We start from the raw sequence: 6,471 nt of genomic DNA on the forward strand, positions 1-6,471 counted from the left end.
ACATGATTGCAAGAGGGACTTTACCTAACAATTGCAATCAGTGTAACCTGGCTTATTGTACCCTCAATGAATCCCCAACAATTAAAAAAAAAAAAAAAACCTAAGTACCTACAAGGCACCTCTATGGAGCACCATGCACAAGAGACTATGCTTTGCGTTAGGGTCTGACAGTGCAAGGTCTGGGTCACAGGCAAAGTGTGGGCTGCTGCTGCTAGACCTGCAGCCCTAGTGAGGTGTGGGCCATCTCCGTTGAGGCTGAGACACAAGCAAGGTGCATGTTCCTCACCTGACGGCCTAAGCTACCTCCACTGAAGGCCACCCTGACCTCCCAGTGGCAGGGCTGCAATGCAGCTAATACTGCCCCCCTACAAAAGCATTCCTCCAAGGGCCTGGGGATTTCCCTGTCCTGGCCTACCTGTACACACTGGGGGAGGAGCCTGAGGACAAGCCCACCTGGCCTAGTATCACCCCTAACACTGTGCCAGGGTACACAATCTGGGAGCCAACAAATTGTCCAGCCCAGTGTACCACCATTTTGCCTCTGAGCACTCCTCTTGCAAGTCTGAAAATGGACAAACCTACCCTGCCACTACCACCATAACCGGCAGCCCAGCTCATGACAACCAATACCAAAACCTCATGAACTACATGAGACCCAGAAGGTCATCCTAACATTGCTACTGCCATCACCCACACCATGCCAGCTAGCCAGAGACCCGGAACACGCCCAGCAGCACCACTACTAGGATCTGAGTAAGACACCTAAGTGCCCAAGAATTGGACCACTTGGATCCACTAATACTGGTGCTGGCATATGCTGCCCTAGGGCTCCAAAATAGGTGTGCTTAGCTTACAGTGCCACTTTCTGGGTCCTACCTGACCTCCCAGTCCCCAGTAAAAGTGTACCATAGCCTCCACTAATAATGGCACTCTCAAGCATTGAGGAAATCACAGATACCACCAGTATTGCTACAACCAAAGAAATCATGCAAAATTCCCTATCCAGCCAACAGTGTGTGTGTGTGTGTGTGTGTGTGTGTGTGTGTGTGCGCGTGCGCGCCATTAGGAAAATGTGCTCCCCTACAAAAGCAAATTCAAACAACTAGAAGAAATTGTTAGATCATTTGCACAGATATCAATATAAGGATACAGGAAACTTGAAAAAGCAAAGAACTATGACAACTTCCAAGGAACACAATAATTCTCTAGGAATAAATCCCAAACAAAAATAAATTTATAAAATCCTGGAGAAAAATCAAAATATTGATTTTAAGGGAGCTCAATAAGATAATAAGAGAATAGTGGAAAACAATACAAATAAATCAAAAAAACAACTGAGAACATGAATCAGTTTACTAAAAGAGATAGACATAAAGAAGAACCAAACAGAAATTCTGGAACTGAAGTACTCACTGAATGAAATACAAAACAAGTCTAAAGAGGTCACGTGATGGCTGGCTGGGAATAGGGAGGCTTGGGGAGAGAGCGGGACTTCCAGAGGAAGCATTTATGACCTACTGTGAGATGGAAGAGAGAAGAGAGACTCAGATCTAACATCCAAAAATCAAATTGAAATATTGACCTGCCCTGGTTCCTCTTACTTCAATTTGAACCCATTCAGATAGATCCTAAAGTCATAGATGAAGAAATAAAAAAGGGGTTTCAGCAGTTATCCATACTGGTACATCCTGACAAAAATCAAGATGATGCTGACAGAGCAGGAAAGGCTTTTGAAGCTGTGCATAAAGCTTACAAGTTGCTACTGGATCAGGAACAAAAGAAGAGGGGCTTGGATGTAATTCAGGCAGGAAAAGAATATGTGGAACACACTGTGAAAGAGCAAAAAAAAAAAAAACTAAAGAAGGAAAACCTACCATTGCAGAGGAGGGTGACCCTGAGTTGCTCCAACAAGCAGGGTATAAACAGACCATGAAACTCTTGGCTGAGCTGGAAATCAAAAGGAAAGAGAGAGAAGCCAAAGAGATGCAAGAAAGGAAATGACAAAGGGAAGAAGAGATTGAAGCTCAAGAAAAAGCCAAATGAGAAAGAGACGGCAGAAAAACTTTAAGGAAAACCGAGATGGTCATGTGGACAGCTGGTGAAACTTTCAAGTTTCCCCAATACAAAGGGGAAGAAAGAGAAGGAAAATCAGGCCTTCCTGAGACCACGGAAAGTAAGAAGGGAGCAGGTGAGTGACCACCTAGGGTCACAGCCACAGAACCTTCCCCTAGCTGTCTCCCTTTCCTGCTTGGAAAGACATTGTTTCTCCCACTTCCACCCCAACATAAAATAGTATTTGCTTTTTAGTCCATTTTTTTTCAACGCAATTTAATATTGAGCCCACCCTCTTGTACATTGAAATGAGAGGCTTGGTTTAAAAAAGACCTTCTCCTCCCTCTTTCCCTTTGAACAAGCAGATTAGAAGGTGCTACCATGGCCACTGCCTTCTCTTCCCACAGCCAGAAACTTAAAGTTTTGCCCTTCACTGAATTGTGATGGTTAGCAACTTTGCTTATAATTTGTGGAAATAATCCAATTAAACACATTGCTTAAGATGGTGTTGCTGTGACTTCAGAGTGAAACCTGAGCCACCTTAGGGAGCTTCTTGAGCTCAGTTGCTTGCTTCTGGGTGCAATTCTTGGAATCTCCTTAGCAGGCAGGGAAGGCAGCGTGGGCAGACAGAGCAGTCACTTGGTCACTTGAAGCCGTGGTGCCCTCCTTTCTGACAGACCAATAAGCGTGGCCCCAAGCCACCTAAACTTGCCCTTTCCAAAGAACTAACTATTTCTCCATTCAATACCATGGTGTCCTAGTCTGTCTGCAATCATTACTGGTAATATTCTTTCTGTATCGTAAATTTTTATACCCAAACAAAAAAAAAAAAAAAACACATTTGAAAGTTTCAATAATAAAGTATCCTCTTTGCTGATGATATGATCTATACTTAGAAAACCCCAAAAACTCAACCACAGAACTCCTGGAAACATCAGGAAATACAATAATGTCTCAGGGTATAAAATCAATGTCCACAAATCAGTAGCTTTTGTATATGCCAACAACAGCCAAGTTGAGAAGCAAATCAAGGACATAATTCCATTCACAGTAGTTTCAAAGAAAGTGAAATACTTAGGTATATACCTAACGGAAGAGGTGAAAGATCTTTTCAAAGAGAATTATGAAACCCTAAGGAAAGAAATTGTAGAAGACACTAACAAATGGAAGAACATAGTCTGCTCTTGGCTAGAAAGAATATTGTCAAAATGTCTATTCTACTCAAAGAAATTTACAGATTCAATTTAATCCCCATTATAATACCATCATAATATTTTGAAGAACTGGAAAAAGTAGTACTTCGTTTTATATGCAACCAGGGAGAAAACATATTGCTAAAGCTATTCTTAGTAATAAAAGCAAAGTCATAGGCATTATCCTACCAGACTTCAGGCTATATTACAAGTCCACAGTAATCAAAACAGCATGGTATTGGCACAAACACAGAGACATAGACATATGGAACAGAATAGAAGACCAAAAGATAAAACCAGTCTGTACTTGCCATCTGATCTTTGATAAAGAAGAGAATTTCACTGGAAGAAAATTTTTGCAAATTAATCATCTGACATGGGACTAATACCCATAATATATAAAGAACTCAAATTTCTCAATAGAAAAACACAAATAATCCCATTTAAAAATGGGGAAAGGGCAAGAAGAGATATTTCTCAAAAGAAGACATTCAAATGCCCAGCAGGTATGTGAAAAAATCCTCAACATCCCTTAACATCAGGGAACTAAAAATCAAAACCACAACGAGTTGTCATCTTGCTCCACTTACAATGACTATTATTAAAAAGACAAAATATAACAGGTATCTAAGGATGTGAAGATAAGGGAACTCTTACACATTGTTAGTAGGAATGTAAATTAGAACAGACACCATGGAGATTAATTTCTCATAAAACTAAAAATAGAGCTACCTTACATCCCACTATTGAGTATTTGTCCAAAGGAAAATAAATCAGTATGTCAGAGGATGACCTGTCCTCTTATGTTTATTGCAGCACTGTTCACAATAAAAAAGAAATGAAACCAATCTCAGTGCCCAACAATGGATAAAGGCATAGAGAAAATGGAGCATATATACCCGATAGAATACTATTCATCAATAAAAAAAATTGATATCCTGTCATTTGCAGCAACATGGGTAGAACTGCAGGTCATTATGTTAAGTGAAATAAGCCAAGCATGGAAAGACAAATTTCACATCAGAAGCTAAAAATGTTTATCACGTTGAGGTAGAGAGTAGAATGATAGATACCAGATCAAAAAGGATGCATGAGTGGGAGAGCAAAGAGATGAAGAGAGGCTGGTTTATGGACAGAAATACACGGAGAGAGGGAATAAGTTTTCATCTCTGATAGAAGATCTGGATGACTGTAGTTAACAAAGTATTGAAATAGCTAGAAGAGAAGACTTGAAATGTGCCCAACACAGAGATGATACTCTGCTAATATACACCCTAAACCCAGTGACTTGATTATTACACATTCTACACATGTGACAAAATTTCACATGTACCCCATAAATACATATAAGTGTAACATATCAAGAAATATTTTTTAAAATAGAAATAAACATTAAAAAATGTGAGATGGGTATTTAATTAAAAAACAGTTTTCCATCCCATGCTCCTCAACTGAAATTTCACTTCCTAGAAATAATCAACTTAGGTCATGTTTTCTGTATATAGATTTTTCATGGTTATTGCTGTAACTCTTCAATATCAAACTGACCACTATATCACATTTCCCCCCTTTGTACATGAATTGTCTTTGGCTTCTGTATTTTTAGCAGCTTCTATTTTCAGAATCCTTCTCATGGTTATTCTATCCTAGCCTTGTATTCAGGAAGGAACACAAGAAAAGGAGGATCTTTCTGCATCCACTTGTCATGATCCAGCTCTACAGCATCAGTGTCCACCACAAGAAAGCACTGCCCTGAACCTCCTGACTCTCGGCATCGTGGGATACCATCTGTGATACTTTTAGAGGATTGCTCCGTTATTGCATTGTCAAAAGAGACTTGCAAAACATTCATAGTATCCTACCTGACAAAAAAATGTGTAGGAACACACTAAGTAGCTTGGCATTCATTTCAGGCAAAATTTAAGTGTCTGGGGTTGCAGTAATTGACTTTTTGACAATAACATAGCTTTCCTCTTTGCCAGTTCTCTGTCTGAAACTTTTTAAGCTATATGTATATAACTGGACCTATTAAAATAAAGCATGAATTTTGTTGCTCTTACCTAGCTCCATTTTGGATTTGTTCTTTGTTCCGATCATACACAGAATGCAACATTTCCCCTTGTTTTCTCAGAGCAGTGAATGATGATTTGGTTTAAGTCAATGCCTCTGACTCATTTTGGAGTTACTAAGAAGAGACCTGAGGATGACTTGAAGTGTTAGCAGAGAGGAACTTTTGTTCAGCTGTAGAATATTAGGGTTAGGTGCAGAGGGCTATGAATTAATCATCAGGAAGAAGCATCCAAAAATGTACTACTGCTTACCAACAAAGTAAACATAAGAGAACTACTTTTAACGTGGTTGCAAGCAAAACTTTTTTAGCACGCAGACTTTATTCTGTAATAGTCCTGCTGCAGAGGATTGGTTAGCAAGCGAGCTTCATCAAAATTAATAGCTTTACTTTGGGACAGAATAAACAGAGAGAGGGAGAAATTGTTTGCTGTAAATTTTACCTCTTCAGCTGCCTGTTTATAAAATTGCTATTGTGATGTAGTCTCACTTTTCCTCTAATTTTAGAAAGTCTGTCAGAGGAAAAACGGCTCATTTTATTCCCTGGAGGAAACATGTAATAAGACATAATAATGCAATCATCCACTGGGACAAAGATTTTAGCTTTTCAAGGACACTTTGGTATTTGCTCTCCTATTTGAATCCCATGAGAACTCGTGTTAATGCCTATATTTTGTAGACAAGGAAACTTAGACCAGGGTGCGAATAATATTTTCAAAATCACATGTGAGTCAGCAGCTGCATCTGGGCTAGACCCATTTCTCTTTAATTCTAAGCTTTAGAATATTGGACTAGAAATAAAGTTCTGGCAAGAACTGGAAAACGTATTTTACTGCTCAGCACCGTCCAGCAGAGCAGCATACCCTCCTTTCCAGTTAGCCAATCTCACACCCTTCTTCCAATCTACTTAACTGGACTCCTTTCCCTCTGTGAGCTCTGCATAATTCATCTTGCCCCACTTAAATATTTCCTCCTTTATATGCTTACAGAATTTAAGTGAAAAATCTGGTTCTCCTTTATCTCTTTACATAAATAGATGGATACATTATCCATTATCTAGATTTGAGTATAATAGTAATAGTAATGGCAAAATGTAATAAATACCTCTAAGACAGGAACAAGGAGGCAATGTGACTCCATACTTAAAGGTATTGGCTTT

At 39.3% G+C, this 6,471-nt stretch overlaps 1 pseudogene; it reads left to right on the forward strand.

The window, feature by feature from the left end:
* The first annotated feature begins 1,416 nt into the window (after positions 1-1,416).
* LOC128581127 (dnaJ homolog subfamily C member 8-like) lies at positions 1,417-5,039 on the forward strand (annotated as a pseudogene).
* The last annotated feature ends 1,432 nt before the right edge of the window (positions 5,040-6,471 follow it).

Source organism: Nycticebus coucang, chromosome 3 (assembly GCF_027406575.1).
Source record: "Nycticebus coucang isolate mNycCou1 chromosome 3, mNycCou1.pri, whole genome shotgun sequence".
In the NCBI taxonomy this organism is placed as follows: Eukaryota; Metazoa; Chordata; class Mammalia; order Primates; family Lorisidae; genus Nycticebus; species Nycticebus coucang.